This window comes from Oreochromis aureus, linkage group 22 (genome assembly GCF_013358895.1).
Source record: "Oreochromis aureus strain Israel breed Guangdong linkage group 22, ZZ_aureus, whole genome shotgun sequence".
NCBI lineage: Eukaryota > Metazoa > Chordata > Actinopteri > Cichliformes > Cichlidae > Oreochromis > Oreochromis aureus.
This window is the reverse complement of record NC_052962.1, coordinates 6,643,463-6,660,114: the sequence shown is the minus strand read 5'-3', so window position 1 is coordinate 6,660,114 and position 16,652 is coordinate 6,643,463. Positions and strand designations below refer to the sequence as shown.

General features: G+C 39.1%; 1 protein-coding gene across 1 annotated transcript in view; it reads left to right on the top strand.

Moving 5' to 3' along the window:
* The first annotated feature begins 219 nt into the window (after positions 1–219).
* Positions 220–16,652, top strand: part of pkib (protein kinase (cAMP-dependent, catalytic) inhibitor beta) — a 29,245-nt gene continuing 12,812 nt past the window's right edge. Inside the window, exon 1 of the mRNA XM_031741720.2 lies at positions 220–541. The gene's annotated coding sequence lies outside the window, so the exon portion shown is untranslated. The remainder of the gene's footprint in view (positions 542–16,652) is intronic.

Genomic DNA, 16,652 nt, shown 5'->3' with positions numbered 1-16,652 from the left:
AATAATAATAATAACAAATAACTGTCGTCCATTAAATACAAAGCGGATTTGCTGTCAGTGTAAAATTACTTGACATTACAAGTAATAATTTTCTTCAGTACTGCTTTATTTTTTTTTATCCATATATTCAATTAATCTTTCTGTTTATGTCAGATCGTGCTTTCTGCGAATCAGTCTTCCACTTTTGCTAACGCTTGCTCTTGCTCTTATTTTGAAGGCCGAGTTCCCCTCTCTTCCTGTATCCTACGGCCTAAGCGCGTGCGTCTTGACCCGCCTCCTTGTTGCCGCTGCTGAGCGCGCAGTTAAGCGCTCCTCTGTCCGTGTGCTGTCACCGCTCATCATTTAGTCCACCATGCCGCGGGTCCGGCGCTGTCATCTGAAATGAGGCGGTGTGGTGTGTCGTATCGGACGGACTCCCTGACACTGCGCACTTTCTCTTCTTCGTCCCTGCGGAAGATGGTGGCTGGTGGCTAATTCCAACTTCTTACTCCTTGGAGGTCCCTTCTGCCCCCCCTCGCCTGAAGCGCACTGAAATCAGTTGGTGAGTGTTCGTCGTTGCGCACATATACCTACACCTGTTTTGCTCCACAGGTAGGACAGCAGACTGTTGCCTGCTCATGTGCCTCCGTCTTAGAGTCAGACTGCAGGAGAGGAAAGCTGCTGGTTCCATAGATTAAAGGCAGGGTGGAATCAGTGTGGCATGCTGGAGCCATTATGTGCACCGAAAGTGGTTAAAAAAAGACAGAGAGAAAGCAACAGGAGCAATCGACTTATCTGCCAGCAGCACTCACATCTGGCACCAGCAGAAGGCTCGTTCAAACCGAACAGCACCTTATTATAAACGTTGACAGGTGTGAACTCCAGCAGCATACCTGTCACCTCCGTATGAGCTGGTACCACTGAGCGCATCAGCTGTTCATATGAAAATGCCACAGGCTCCCAGCAGAGAGGTTGATGGCAGCTGGATTATCTGCTTTGGTTTATTAAAAGGTGGGTAAACTGTGACCTTCAGGCATGAAGTGTTAGGATAATTCTCAGGCTGCGTTTAAAATGATTGAAAACATGGATGAATGTTCGTAGGAGAACAGGCTTTTGGTTTCATTTTAAAAGACACCTTTTTTTTCATAAGGATAAAGATACATAATGTACCACAAACACCACTACGAGAGGCTGTAAACTCTAAACCTTCACTAAAATTAATCTTTCATAATGCTTCATACCTGCCTGTTATATATTAACAGGTGACACTGTTAAACCCTTTAATCTACTAAACTCTTAATAGCCTTGCTATCTTTGTCCTTATCCTCAGCACACCGTCATTTCACATTCATATGTGTGTCAGACCCACGAGTGAGCAAAGGGTCTTGAACAAGCCTCAGTCTTTGCTTTGGTGAAGCTAAAAATGTTCCCAAAACAGCTCAGGATTTAAAACCCTGTCTGACTGCCTGCCTCTCTGTGTTGCATCGTCTTGCACGAGCTCTGTAGTGAATCATAGTTGTACAATGTCAGGTAAAAAAATTGCAGTCTGGGGTCGGCCTGGGTGTTAGCAGATCCTCCCCATTTTTAAAAGTCATTTTAGCTCCAAGGCACTTGGTTTTGATTTATGATCTCACCCTGTTGTAATTACATCACCATGAGGTCATGTTTGAGAATCAGCCTCAGTTCTTGGCCTCTGATCAGTAGCTGGCACCAGTGGGGCTTTTTTTTTTGGTCTCTGTGATTCAGTGATACCTGTCAATCACACTGTGTGGGCAATGCGGTCTCAAACCAGTGGCTCCCTTTGTTTTTGACAAAACCACTAAAGGAATGTGAAAATTAAACTCTTAATTTTGCTGAACCTCAATAGCAGTGGATGTAGACACATAAATAGTTTGTCTTCATTAAATTAAAATTGACTATATTCAAAGCTGTTGGACTGCTAAATAAATTATTTGTTATGAAATGGAATACTTTTAATTTTATTTGTTCTTAGACAGGTAAGGCTCAAAGTGGCCTGCAGAGCTTTCTGGTTACTCCATTTCAGTGTAGGCCTACACATATTTTCTTTTTCACTGTTGTTCTGTTTTTCTAGTATTTAAAATAAGCAAATATCACAGTGATTATAGTTAATAATTTTATAAAGTGCTAAATAATCCTCCTAACCAGCCAACTGCAGAATAGTCACATGTGGTAGAATATTAATATATGTATAATTTATACCAAATATGTAGGGGCGACTACATTAAGATAAGATTAGACCTTAGAGTATAAAGCTCCTTGAGGCAACTATTGTTGTCATTAGACACTGTATAAATAAAATTGAATTGAATTAGACCGCATGTACTGGTACTTTATTTATTCCAACATCAGAAAATTTGTTACAACAGGTAAAAATATTTTGAGACAATAGACATGGCTTAATAAACAGGTATTGTAACGCTCCATTATGTCTCAAGGCTCCGTACGTTTTTGTTTTTTATGTCAGAAATTGTTGTAAAATAGCGCTTTTGTAAAGATTGCCAAACCCTGGGCTTTTTGTTATTATTTTTTATTCATTTATTTTTTAGTTTTGGTCATGTTTATTGTAACTTATTAGTTCTTCTAGAAAAGGAATCCTTTTAATGTAAAAAAAAAATTGACGTACTTATACTGTATAAGCACAGCAGTGTTGGCAAACAACTGCCTCAGCAAGATTAGCATTTATCTAAAGTTGTGTTTCTAAGTATCTGAAGAATAATATCATTACTAAGTGGGGCTGTTTACGTTTCATTCAACCCCCAGTATGATACCAGAAATTTGGAAGTGGGTAACAGTTGCGTAATTCTCGTTGTAAAACAAAAAATAGATCCGATCTGATTTTTATTGGTAGGCCAGTATTGTTGACCGATGTTAACTATTTGGTGATGTATTTGCTAATAAGGGAAAATTTAACATTGTACATGATTTTACATTGTTTTCCACCAGCAGGGAACTCAGCAGTATTAGCAACACATATGTTTGAAACCCCATACATAAACGCAACAACCAGCTGTTTGGAGACCATCAAAGTGTAAAGTACACATAACAAATGTTAGGCAAATCTGTTTATGCTTCGTGTGTCTAAAAGTGCAAAAAAAATTAATCCTGGCTGATATATTAGAATATTGGATTTTTAAAATCACCAAATATTGTTACTGACATTGATCTTAAAACTCCTATATACATATAATCCTATATTGGGCTTTAAACAAAATGGCAAATGAGTTCCATTTTATCATGGACCAAAGCATAATGACAGAAGCCTGGGTAATGAAGAGCATATATCTTAGGTTATGTGCTATAACTTGGCCTGAACAAGATACCTTTATTCTTGTTCATGCTCTGCCAACTCTGGTCAGAGCAGATAGTTATTGTGCTTGTGATATTCCAAACATGTGTTGCCACCTAGGAATAGGGCTGTTCGATATAACGATATATATCGTATGACGATATAAAAACATCTATCGTTTCATTTTACTCTATCGTTTGTTTTGTGGTGTCGCAAAATAAACTGTTTATGGCAATATTTTTTTCATCGTTTTGATGGTCACTGTAGTGGCTATATTAATTTCCTAAAGTTCTCTCTTTCTCTTATATTTAATATAACCACACTACGGACGGACAAGCGCCTGTTTTTATGTGTTGTCGTTAGCAACAACAACGGTAAAACCATCGCGTGTCCACTTTTTTATTTTCCACATAAACCTTTCACAATAAAGCTCAAGATCCTGTTGAGACTTTTCAAAATAAACTGAATCATGTGAAAGAGTATGCAGAGTATTTACGGATGAGAAGCAAAAAAGAGCCATCAGGTGCTAAAAAATAAACCTTAGACTCAAACATTAGAACAGGCTTTTCCCCGCAGCACGCTGTGTAATAGATACTCACAAAGAAAACGGCGGCCATTACAACTTATGTCTAAAAATGTATCGTTTCATGCATTGGTTAAAACACTCAACTCCAGGTACACGATGTCCAGCTGGAAACACATTACGCAAGTCGAGCTGCCCGAGATTTACAGAATTTGCAGAAAATGTTAAATTTTTGTGATTTATATCATTATCGGGATGATAGATGTCTTATATCGGGATATGAGATTTTGGTCATATTGCACAGCCCTACCTAGGAAGTTGCAAAAATGCCCTCTGGTAATTTGTTAAATGCTGATGCCAATAGATCACCAAATAGCTAAGATAATTCCAATAATATTGGTCTGCCAATAAATCAGTCAGGCTCTACTTTTTGCTAAACACAGTATCAATGAGAGCAGTGAGAATCAACCAAAAGAAATGAACAGCGAAACCAAAAAAAGTAGCTAAAGTAGGCTCTTATTTTAGCTCTTATTAGGCTCTCTTGTCGCTTTTAACATATGTTGTTTGCTTACATTTGATAATAAATGCAGCTTAAATGAATTGACCATTTTGTTACATAAAAAAATAACTTTCTTAAATAGTGATCATACCAGCTCTGATGTTGGTAAAATACAAAAATAAAAGTTTTGAAGCTTTTCAAATGTACTTGTGTAAGCATTATATGATGCAGGAGTGGAAGGATTGTACTACATCCTGGTGTTTCTTGAGAATCAGTCTTTACGTCACTTTGTTTTAACGTTGATGATGGCAGACAGATGACGGCATCACACCGTGCTCTCCTCCCACCTGTTGTGATTTCGCAGTCCCAAAAGTGCCAGATGTGGTTCGTGGCTCAGTCCTTTATCAGTCACCTCCTGAACAGTTCCAGTCAGCCTAATTTTATCTTTTAGAAGGACCAAGCATGCCACTGTTATCAGTAAGCAGGTGACTGCTCTACCTGTAAAACTGTTTAATCTTCAGTGGCCTCCATATTGCTGAGCAGCTTATCTTCAGCTCTTATCTAACAGTTCCTCTCATTAAAAGCCAGGACTGAGTAAGAACCAGCGTGTATCGAAGTTTAAACAACACTAATGATCTTTAGACCAAAGATATTAAAAGCTAATGTGTTGTGTTGAGCAAAATTCTATAATAAATCTCAAAACTTGAAAAGTTGGTTGGCAAAGAAGATTGGAGGGATTAGTTTACAATATATGATAAATGGACTCTCTTTTATATAGCGATTTACTTCTTGAGCACTAAAAAAACACTTTAGAATGATTCTCAACAGCAACTTTAATGACTAATTTATCATAGATTACACATAACAAATTTACAGTATGGAGGTTAGCTATAAGCCATTTATCAAGCTAAAATGCACCATTGTCAGTAGTTCTAGCGTTTCGTTTTTTAAAAAAATGTAATTAGTAATTGCTGTTATTCTAAAAGGTTCATCCACCAATTTAACCCACTAGAGTTACTATTTAATAACTTATAGTGGTGGCATTTATCAACTTGCAGTAAAGAAGATGAAACTCAGAGGTTGTAAATGGCAAACAGCAGGAGAAAGCTAACAACTGAGCCACTAAACTAATCTGATGCATTATTAAAACTGACCGATAACGATAGACACACACACACCAATACAATAATGGAGCAATGACAACATGGCTCTCTGACTTTTTGGAGATATTGTTTTCTTATTGGGTTATACAGATATTTTAGTATGTAAGTAACAATACTGTAACCGAAAGGACCCGACGCGACTCAGAAGCTCGCATTTTGCTTTTTATTTTATTCACAGTGTTTCTGTGGCTTTTCACTGTGCGCTTCAACACTTTGCAGTGCTCACTGCTCCGACTTTGCACCAGCTCTTTGCTCCAGCAGCTCTCTCCTCCTCTGTGGCCCGGCCGCTACTGAAATAGGGAAGGCATGATTAGATGATGCTCGCCGGCTGCGAAAACCAGCCTTCCCTGACACCACACTCTGAACCCGCTGCTCCACTCATTCCCTGCAGCTGAGCCACAAACCACACCAGCCACAAATACATTTAAATAATAATTGTTATAAAAATGTTTATGATAAAAAACACATACACACACACACACACACACACAAATGACATGTTCGTCAGAATATCAAGTATGCCAATGATCAATCAGACTTTATTTATGCAGCACTTTGCAAAGAAATCAACTCGGCTCAGTGTTTTATAAGTAACTGACAAAATCCTGACAAAAAAATCAATGCATTTAGAAATGACTGTATCCACAAAGCTGATGAATCTAATTTGAAAATGATCATCTCGTTTCACTTTCAGTTTATTTTTATTTATATAGTTGCTTCAAAGCGTTTTGTATGGGAAGATAAAGAACCTACAACCTTAGAGAGAAAACACCAACAATCAGACGATCCTTTATGACAAACCATTTGGCAACGGCAGGAAGAAAGAACTCCCTTTTAACAGGAAGAAACCTCTATCAGAACTTGGCTCAGAGAAGGGCAGTCATGACTGGTGATGGTTATCCTGCTGGAGGCACTTTGTTAACTTCTTTTAGCCCTTTGAGATTTAATAACCCTAACCCTATTTTTTGGAGATGGGAAAAACAAACTTTTGGAAAAAAAAATAATTCAATAGCAGCACCCCCCTCAGTTAGATTACAAATCTATTAGGGTTTAGGTATCCCGCAAACCAAGATGAAAGCAATTATCCGCAAACAGAAAGCTTTGAACTGAGGTGAACCTTCTCAGGAGTGGCCAGCCTACCAAAATTATCCCAAGTATGCATCAACAAGTCATAGAGAAATCACAAAAGAATCCAGAACAACGTCAAAAGAATTTCCGACCTCTCCTGCCTCTGTTAAAGGTGAATGTTCATGATTCAACAATAAGAAAGAGGGTTGACAAAATTGACATCCATGGAAGAGTGTCACGGAGAAAACTACTGCTGACCAAAAAGAACACAAAAGCTCAGCTCACATTTGCCAAAAAAATCTACCTTGATGATCCCCAAGAATTTTAGGAAAATATTTTATGGACTGTTGAGGTCTGTTTCATTTTTTGGAAGCTTTCTGTTACATCTGACATGAAACTAACAAAGCATTTTAAACATGGTGGTGGTAGTGTGATCTAGGGATACTTTGCTACTTCATGACCTGGACAACTTGCCATAATTGATGGAACCACGAGTTCTGCTCTCTACCAGAAATTCCTAAAGGGGAATGCCCAGAATGTTTCAGTGAGACTTATGCTCTGGCCCTTCTACAATTTCATAGTTTAAGACTGAAAATAAAGGAACACATGTTGTTTTGAAGCTGCGATGTGTGAACACATCTGCTGTCTGCCTTAGAATTGTGCTCAAAGATGGATGAAGTTTTGATGAAGATGGACCCACTTTTAAAGTTGGAATTTCGTCTCTCTGCTGCAAGAGAGAGACGGCATCAGCTAAGTGTCGCCTGTCGCTAACAGTTTTACCACCAGGTGCTGAATGCAATTCCCGTTGATTATGGGTTTTGCCTATTTGAGGTTGGAAACAGTAATTTTCTGTGCAAAATGCAAGTCATTCATTATTCCTATGTATTGACCAGTGACCTATAAGAGTGTAGTCCAAGCCGCTACTTCTGTAAACCCTGTTGCCCTTTACTGTGACCTATGGCTTGCTGCCATTTAGCTGCTGCTACTTTTATCTTTCTGCCATTAAAACATGTCAGTCAGTTCTTTTCCCACCTGGCTGTGGAGGGCATATGAAATGGCAGTCATGTTTTGCTGAGATGCAGAGGACAGCAGATGATAATAGGAACAGAGGGTTGTGTTAGACTGTTCTGACCTCAACCTCTTCATGCCTGTTTTTGCAGCAGCCCTGCCTGATGCAAGGCAGTGGGGTGGCAACAAAACTTCATAGACCTCCCCCAGCATGCCACTGCCTGACTCTATGGGAAAGGACGAGGGTTCATCAGTGTCATCTCTCCTGCTGCCAGCTTATCCATACTGATTAGATGGGAAGGGAACAGTCGATGAAATGGATGGTTTGCTATGGAGACAAAGGCTTTTTTGTAATTCCCAAGGCATCCATCAAATCCACAGGTCAATGACCCCATCAGTGTAACAGACCATACAATAAAATCCGCTGCTTCGTTTTTCTCTGTAATTATAGCGTGAGATTCTTACTGCCCCAGAAACAGGCACAGCATCTCAAAACAGTTTGTCAGACATCAACCATGTGACGAGTTCATTCTGCTGATTGGTAAATGAAGAGGCTGTCAAAGAGTGAAAGGTTCAGATGCAGTTTGAATGGTGTTTCAGTGGCCACCATTGAGAAGAGTTTGGTTGAGGAGGCCTCGGTGTGGCTGTGCCTGGCAACTTGGCACATTTGCATCTACATATGGCAGCAAGGTGGAAATATTAGAAAATGTTAAATGCTTAATTAAAACATTCTAATTTTTAACAGTTAAACCCACTGTAGATTTGTGATCTGTTCCAATTCTCAAAGGGAAAGAGAAGAGACATCCATTATACAACTAATGTTCTGAACAAATATTCATTGAACCTTGAAGAACTCAAAAGGTTTTTAGACTAGTACTATTTCAATGTGAGAGTCTTTATTGAATAATTCCATTGTTATTGGTAGTTGGCAACTGCCTACTGCTGGAGGTTGCTTGTTACTACGTGAAAGTGGTTACAAAGCTATATGAATGTATGGAAGTCCTGCTTGGGATTCCTTTGGCAACTAGGAAATTTGCTCTATGCTAGGTAAAACTGGTCACAAAGAGGTTTGTGGTGCCATATCAAACATTGTTCCTGGGTTTCATTGCAGATTTTCAAGTTTCATGACTGCTTGGTGGTTATTTGCATTCTCCTAGCAACCAAGGCGATTATAAGAAGGTTTTTGGTGCAGTACTCTTTGCAATCATATGTCCAAGTTCCAGCAACCACATGCCAACCAGTCTCGGAATACACATTTATCCCTAGCAAATGGGGGTTGCCAAGGGGTTGGCAACAACCGGTGCACCGCTGCAGACACAGAATTGAACTGAATAAATTCAGCTGCTTAGATTGGCCATTGTCTTTTTTGTAGTCAGAACTGTGTATCAGTGTATCCTTAGTAATGATGAACATACTTTATTCTCTGAATCTGCTGCTCTCCTTGCCTTTGTGGGGCTTTATAGTAAGCTGTTTGGTATTGTGGTTCACCCTCACCTCGCTCATAATGTTATTTGTAGCTAATAGCTGTTTTCAAAAAGAAAAAATCCACACACTCACACCTTTCTGGTGTCAGATTAGGCTGTAATGTGTCCATTTCTGTCACTTTGAAAACTGGAGATGTGCTAGACACACACAGTTAAAGCTGCAACCCGGCAGCTGTTATTTTTCTATCTCTTTGAGGGGTTCTTTCTGGAGAGACGGCTTGAAAATGCTGACCATTATTCCTCTGTTGAAACTATAGCACACATATACAGCCGATGACAGCTGGCCTTGCACTTTTCAACGTGGTGAATTCCTGATGTGGGTAAACAGGTTATATTTTAGCCATATTTCATGCCTGGGCACTGGGATATAGTTGGGGGGGGTTTTCAGGAGAAGCTAAAGGAAATGCTGGGAAAATGCCCTTTGCTATATTTGCTAAGTTTAAACTTCAGTAAATCTAGAAGTGGCTCTAAAATCCTCTTCTATCACTGTTAAGTTAGGATTAGGAGGTTAGTGCAGCTTTAGTCACAACAAACCCAACACAGAAGTGAGACGCCTCTGCTGACATAGGGTGACAGCTTTCTACCTCTGTGTGCGCCTGTGTATTTGTGTGGACCAATGCCCCAATTGCCAGGGTTGTTGTCAGTGAGTGCCAGAGGTCTGTTGTTGGTCGCCATCGTGCCTGGGCAGCACATGTAGCTGCATCCGCCTGTGCCACATCGCTGCTGACACAACACTCTCTTCAGAGGGTGCCTCAGGGTGGATGATGGCCTTGGTTGCACTTTGCAAAACAACAGGCTTTATGCCAATATATTGATATGACAGCAGTATGCACTGTCCTCCTTGCATCATGCATGCACTTTGTAGCAATGGATATTACTAATTTAAGACTGTATACATAGTATAATAATTGTCTTGCCAAAATTTGGATAAAAGGCAATTTATCAATGTTCTTTATTGTCAAAATTTCTCAGATTTATTGTGTATCAATTGTGGTTTTGGACTGTTGTTTAGAAAAAAGTTAGCAAATAGCTTTTTGGACTCTTAATATTACCAGTGGGATTATAAATGATAAACAAAAAGCTATCATGTAACATGATAGCTATTCGCATGAATCGTTAATATATAGGGCAAAGGTCATGAAATAGATTAGCAGTCTGTAAGTTCTGAGTCCAAAGACTTAAAATGTTTTCTAATTTTTCTGATCCATGTGCACCATATTTTGCTGTGTAAAAAAGTATGTGCTCCATTTCAGATTTTTAAATAAATTATTTTTTTTTAAACAAAGATAACTCGAATAAATACAGAATGCACTTTTTATATGATTTCATTAGATTCCAAACCTACCTGGCCCTATGTAAAAAGTAATTACCCTCTAAAACTAATAACTGATCGTGCCAGTGTGGGCAGTCAAGCATTTGTGATAACTTCCAACTTACTTATTTGCAGAATTTTTAAAATTCAGCCACATTGGAGATTTCTTGAGTTTTTGAGTGTGGACTTTGGTTTGGCCATTCAACAAACTTTATTTTGGAGCCATTAAGAGATAGACTTGTAATTGTGTTTTAGATCATTGTCATCCCAAGTGCTCTTGAACTTCAGGACAGAAACTGATGGCCAGACATTCTCCTTTAGGGAGAGAGCAGAACTCATGGTTCGATCAGTTACAGCAAGTTGTCCAGGTCCTGAAGCAACAAAGCAGCTCCTGACCATCACACTACCACCACTATGTTTGACTTTGGTATGATGTTCTTTTTGTGAAATGTTGTGTTCATGCCAGACGTAGTGGGACGCAGATGTTCCAAAAAAAATTCAACTTTTGTCGTGTCAATCCACAGAATATTTTCTCTGAAGTCTTGGGGATCATCAAAATGTTTTTTGGGCAAATGTGAGATGCACGTTTGTATTCTTTTTGGTATGCAATAGTTTAAATCTTGAACTAAATTGTAGATGACAGTAGAGCTGGGCGATATATCGAGTTTTTTAAAAATATCGATATATTTTTATACGAGATATAAGATGTGACAATATCCTTTTTATCGATATAGTCTATGTTACGTTATAATTATAGTTGCGGAGCCGCAAGTTTGCCTCTTTCGTCCACTTTTGTCTTTACGCAATGTTACTCGGCCTCGCCTCTCCTTCACTGAACACAACTCCCCCTCCTCCCCCATCGCTTCACCTGCAGGCAGCGACAAGATGGACACGGCAAATCTCCGTTAATGAGTTACTGCGCATCGCCCCGCGCGTGGGGCTGGACGGCGTCAATGTGTTAACGAGCTAACCACGCTAACGAGCTAGCCACCCTAACGCCATGCACGGCCTGAAATCCTTTCATTTTCTCAAAAGTTGACTGCGCGCCTTTTGTATGAATTCTGGTTGTGCTTGATGACCACGAACCGATTTTATGTGATACACAGCGCTCAGCAATCTGTCAAAAAATGTTTTAGTTCGACTCTGGTAAGCTACGGAGCTCCACCGCTTGATGGATTGTCGGAGCATTACGGCTACCAAGGAGCCTCGCGGAGTGATACGTACTGTGCTTCAACGTAATATTACCGTATTGTGTGTGTATAAGGACCATAAATGGCACCTGTCCAGAGACATGGTTACGAAGCGGATTTCAAACTCCAGGCTGTCAGTCACGCAGTAGAAGTTGGGAACAGAGCAGCTGTGAAATCTGTCTATGTTATTATGCTCAGCGTCTTTTAGTTTACATTTTGACTGCACAATTGTGAGTTCTTTGTTATGCACAAAACAACATAGTTTTCTTTTATTTATAGAGCATCATTATTTAATAAATGCTCATAATTTATTTTTGAGTAGTTTTTTTCATGTACATCTACGCTGTATGTTAATAAAAGTGCCTGTGTGACATCTGGGACACAGCTTTGACTAAGAACTCTCTTTTTGTTCTTACTTTATGGCTTTAAAAAAATATCGAGAGATATATCTTATATCGCCATCCAGCTAAAAAATATCGAGATATGAATTTTGGGTCATATCGCCCAGCTCTAGATGACAGTTTTTGCCCAGTCTCCAGTCTCCTTATTGTCGAGTCATGAACACTCACCTTAACCAAGAAAAAGCTAGGCTTGTAGTTTTTTAGATGTTGTTCTTCTGGGTTCTTTTGTGACCTCCTAGATGAGTGGTTGATGCACTCTTAGAGTAGCTTTTGCTAGGCTGGCCATCCTTGGGAGGGTTTAGCACTGCTAAAAGTTTTCTCTAGTTGTGGATAATGGTTCTCACCCGAAGCCTTAAAAATAGTTGGGGGGTTTTTCCAGACAGACGGATGACCGTGACGTTGTCTCTCATCTGTTACGTTTCTGTAGATTGTGAAATAAGTAAGAAATTAGGAAAGGGCAAATACTTTTTCACAGTACTGTATGTTTCCTTTGTTAATCTGTTTGCATGGGTTTTTACGTGTTTAACTTTTTTACCATGTTATTCCTGGAGGACCCCTCTAGAAGTTGGATCAAACTCTTAAAATTAATGTTTTGTAATGAAGTAACCCAAATAAGAAATACTTATAAGTATTATAAGTATTGTAACATTAAGTTCAAAGACATCTATATTAGTGTACTTGTAAGTTCATTTTTCTTCTTTCTTTTTTCTTTTTTTTATAGTTGTCTGTCATTTAATTAATCAATTATCCATTTCGATGCTGAAGCCTTTCATTGAACTACCAAATAAACACATTGGTGCTCTCTTTCTGGCCAGATGTGTGGCAGCACTTCTGCTATCATTTAGTTTATTTTTAACAAAATAAAAATGCAGACATAAAGGTAAACATTAGTTTTTGACTGCTAGTGAAAATAGTTTTCTTTACAAATAACTCTCTCACTGAACTAACACAGCCAATCGCTCAACATGTTTGTACTCTTTGTTCATATTGCCTTCATGTTAAATATTTTTTTTTCTTTTTAAAGAACTTATTTTAACATTGCACTTAACAAAAAACAAATCCTCCTTAACAAAAAAGTAACTTCAAGGGCCAAATTGCACTATACTTCTTCACATCAATGAGCCGCAAGTAGCGGTGATGTGGGCTGCTAGTGGTCCTGGGCTGCAAGTTTGAGACCTCTGGTCTAAGTGGTTGATAGTTTAAGAAAATTTGGTGGTTCATTAAAGGAAGCATTGTGATTTTGTAAGCCATGTATATAGAAAAATGCAAAGATAAAGATGGGGACATCCTTACTGTTAGTTGATGGTATGGGTCAAGCTCCAGTGTTGAACCTTACATTTGTCACCAAATCCCAAATACAGATACCCTTAAATTAATAGTTACAATGAAGGCTTTTCATTAAAAGCTTCACAGTAACCCTGGCATCATCAGAGTTATTACAAGAAATCAAGGAGATGAAACACTTTTCACAACCTGAGTAGAATTCCTACTTAGAAGATAGATAACGTTGTGTGTGTTCACCTGTAAAGGGCAAGTAAAGATCAGACACCGAAGCCACCAATCCATTCTCACCTTCACTTAGTCTAATTAGAAACACCACAGAGATCAATAGCAACAGCTGTGTAATGAATGGTGAAATACAAAAAAATAGGTCATTCTGTAGGGTTTGACAATGTGATTTTCTAATGTTTGACCTTTCCAATGGATCAAATTGGGGAGCTTATTTACGCACGGTCGAGATCAGTTCGTAATCAGAACATGACGTCCAAAAGTCGTACTTCCCCCAAAACAGTCTGTTCTTCAGATCATCCCCAAAGCTTTTGCCAGCGCTGCCTGCCAGCTATTCTCTACAGCTTTCTGTCAAGTGCGCTAATTGCTGTAAATAGCTGGGTGTTCTGTTGTTGTGATTGACCCTTATGAAAAGCTGCTCAATCTGTCTCATATTTGGCAAAGTGGAGCCCATTTTATGGGCCTCGTTTTATAGAAAGGCTTGTTTTTGTTGCCACAGCACATTAAACACGGTTAATAACAGAGAAGGTGGTTTGCTTAAAAGGGCTTTGATGTGAAGTACTACTTGGACTTTAGCAGTAAACAGTATAGCTGAATGATATCAAAATCCTTGTTATGTTGTGGATACTTTCTTTCTATTAGGACTGAATGATTGTGATACTGAAAATCCTTGTTTTTCCTCATGAAAGATACACACCTTTCTTATCCTGCTAACAAAGAACACATTTATGCTTTGTATAATTCTAAATGATGATTTTCATTTAACACTGAGGATACATCAGTAAACCAACTGTCGTTAGAGTGTTGGGCCTCTCATGTTAGCTTAAACATATCCCCACTGGCTCCCAGTGGAAAAGGGGCCTTTTCTCGTGTCACCTGGAACTTATGGACCTGGAATTCTTTTCCAAGTACCAGAAAATATGGAATTCCTAAATCATGATGTTAGGGCAAAGAGTCTAAGTAAGCCTCGATGACCCAGTGGACCCCCTACTTCTGTAGCCTTATAAAATATACAGTGATGAGCCAGCAGTAGATTTATTTTTGTTTTATTTCTAACAGTACTACGTAGAAACAAAGAGCTCTTCCAACTGAAAATTTGACTCTAGGGCTTTTAGACGGCATTCATAATCATCTGCCAGATCTGTTAGACAATACTCCTTGGCTTTGAATGTAACACTAGGTTACTACTTAACGAAGTAATCTACTTATATCACTTTTGGAAAGGTTTAAAAGAGAGATGCACACTGCAAAATCTGTACCATGAATAGAGTACAATGCACAGATCTGTGGCATGTGTAAAAATTGAAAGCTGAAATACCTGCAAAGCCTGGTTAGTTGCTTAGCTACAATTGGACAGTTCAGTTGCCTGTTTCACTTGGAGGTGACTTCACCTTCAGAAAGATAACCCTCTGAAATAACATGTACCATTAATATAGGGCCTTAAATGTGATTGATGTTTAGTAAATCATTTGTACATTTTCTTTTTTGAATAAAGGGATAAGATGAGTTTCTGGCTTCCAGAACCCCCAGGAATTGTAACATTTTTAAGAGATTTTTTTGCACCAACCAAGTCATCCAGGTTTTTATGTACATGCCCACACTTGTAGCACAAGACCTTGACAGTTTCTGTTGCCCCCCCCAAAGCAAATTATCTACAAAGTAAAAGCCTACACTGATGAATTTTTCTGTCTGGTTTGTGAAACATAAAAGCAGGAAGCCTTGGTGAGAAGACGGGGCGCTCGGATCAGCGGGAAAGACGGAAGATTTGCCTGGGATGTTTGTGAGATCTGAAAGGAGGCTGTGATCACACTGTCTCATTAGATCAGTCTCACCTCTCCCTTTTTCCACCATTTCTCTCTCTGTCTCTCTCTTCACTGCTGCTGCTTAGGAAGAAAAAAAAACATTGTAGCTTTTTGAAAACCAACTGCTGATATCAGTGTCGTGCTTCACCTTGTCTGCGCTCATAAATGCATGACCTTCTGTGCACCTGGTTTAATGTGACTGAGATGATGAGGGCGATTTCCATCATTGCTTTGCTTAGTTGTGATTTTTACGTATACCTTGGTAGAGTTGCACTGCACGTCTTTATATTTCATCATTTTTAATTGTCTCAATCTTAAGACTACATGTCATGTAATCACATTTTTATTTTTATTAGAAAAAAACAAACATACAACTGCAGTTGAATGTTTCCTCCTCAGTTCCCCTCCTCCACTATATACTGTAGCTGCCTTCATAACAATGGTGCAGTTTCCATGGCAGCTAGAGCATGTTAAGCTTTAGGATAACAGTTAAAAAAAAGTCAGGAGAAGAACAGGGTCTAATCACAGGGTATGAGGAACTAAAAATAGCGAGGGACTTAATCCCAGGCATTATTTATTCATCTAAAACTTCTCGTGTCTGTGCCGGCTGTGTAAACATCACTTCTTTCGTAGCTCCTCTTCAGGCGGGCTGTTTTCCAGCCTAAACCCCCACAGTCTTACTGACTAATACCTTGACTATAGGAGAAGAGGGATGGACATATAGGGGTTGGATTTAGTGTGGTGACACAGTCTGTTGAGGGAAACTGCTTAAAAACTGCACAGGACTAATATTTTAGTGTTCCTACTTCCTGAGCGAGCATGAGAGTCAGCGTAGCAGTGCACGTAACTAGGAAAAACATCAGTACTGACAACTGGCTGATGTGTAATTAAATATTTCTCTTGATGTTGCTGCAAATGGCAATAAAATGGCCTTATAATGTTACATTTAATCATTGCCAGCTCATATGCTATACTTGGTAAGAAGCTGTAGAGTGTGCAGTCGGTCTGGCTGTAACACTGCGAGAAGGAGAGTGTGGTGTAACAGAGCAGAGGTCAGCCTCAGGCAGCAGGCAGGGCCAGATTGCTGTGCACAGGGAAGAGAAATCTATTATTGTCTCCTGTTTAGAGAAACGAACGCTTTGATGGATGTGACTTTTTAAAGTTACTACACTGAATTTGCTGGTTGATTAAATGGATTTTGTAGTGAAGAATATCATTAAGTGAGTTTAGGGAGTCCATCTACCTAAACTCAAATTTGAAGCACTATCTGTCTTCATCTGACTGCTTAAGTTATTAGTAAGGATAATTCTATTGTTTTCCAGCTCCGACGTCTTTAATTGATAACGAGTAATTAGATTGTTACTGGCAATGTTGTGAAAAAGTATTTCCTGAAGGCAAAAAAAGTAA